General features: G+C 44.6%; 1 non-coding gene across 1 annotated transcript; it reads right to left on the bottom strand.

Moving 5' to 3' along the window:
- Nucleotides 1–221: 221 nt before the first annotated feature.
- On the bottom strand, nt 222–366 carry LOC132653343 (small nucleolar RNA SNORA48). The gene has a single exon (XR_009591110.1). It is a non-coding gene; the product is annotated as a small nucleolar RNA SNORA48 (small nucleolar RNA).
- Between the last annotated feature and the right edge of the window lie 800 nt (nt 367–1,166).

Here is a 1,166-nt window from a genome sequence, read left to right on the forward strand (position 1 = left end):
TCTTTCTCTTCTATCTGACTGTCATACTCAAATATTACGGTGGCTTCACAGGCTGAACACATGGCTAGTGGTGACATCCTCCATCCATGCTGTGTGACATGGGTGTCTATGGCCCACCTCTGCCATGGACTGGAGGTCTGGTCTGTGGTGGCACGGAAGTCAGCAGGTCTCTGTCTTCCTTTTCCCACGCTGCAATGCCTGGGTTTGATTTTATTTTATGTTTGTGAGTCCTGGACATAAGACAGATTAGGTCACCAAGCTAGGCATCAAACTAGGATGAACAAAGGGCTGACATCTGTTCTGCCCCAGACTGATATGAAAACACCACCACCAACAATGTGTGTCTTTTGCCCATTGCCAGAAGTAATTTGTTTGAGTTTGATGTGGTATATACACCACAATTGAATTGGATCAAAGACACCTGTGTGCTGATAAAAATAGAGGGAGTAGGTTAGGAAAGAAAACAGGTACTCCCAAATGTGTAAGTGGGATAGGGAGCTGTGTAAAGGACAGAAAACACTCAGAAGCCCCATGTCACCTTTGTTCACAATCTTCATTGGTCATTAGCACAATGCCAGCCTTCTAGGGATCTCAGGCTCTTCTCTATGCTCTGTTTTGTTACACGTAACCCTAGGCTTTTAAATAGCTACCTCCCTCTTTCTATATTGCTGCCTCTTAATCCAAGCCCTTTCTCTCCTGACAAAGTTTTATTAACAACATGATAAAATATTTTTTATTAAATTTTTATTTTTTTATATCAGTTACAGCTTATTCACTTTGTATCCCAGCTTTAGCCCTCTCCTTCATTCCCTCCCAATACTACCACCATTCTCTCATCTCCTCCCTGCCCATCTCCCAGTCCATTGATAGGGGAGTTCCTCCTCCCGTTCCATCTAACCCTACCTTATCAGCTCTCTTCAGGACTGGCTGCATAGTCTTCCTCTGTGGCCTGGCAAGGCTCCGTCCTGCCTCAGGGGTGGTGGTAGTGGTCAAAGAGACAGCCAGTGGGTTCCTCGTCTCGTAAGGGGAACAGGGACTGTCTCTGACATGAATCCTTTTTTTTTAGGGAGTTTAAAAAAATTTTATTAATTACACTTTATTTACTTTGTATCCCCCCTGTAGTTCCCTCCCTCCTCCCCTACCAATCCCTTCCCTTCTCCTTCTCT

This window comes from Meriones unguiculatus, chromosome 3 (assembly GCF_030254825.1).
Source record: "Meriones unguiculatus strain TT.TT164.6M chromosome 3, Bangor_MerUng_6.1, whole genome shotgun sequence".
NCBI classification, from domain to species: Eukaryota; Metazoa; Chordata; class Mammalia; order Rodentia; family Muridae; genus Meriones; species Meriones unguiculatus.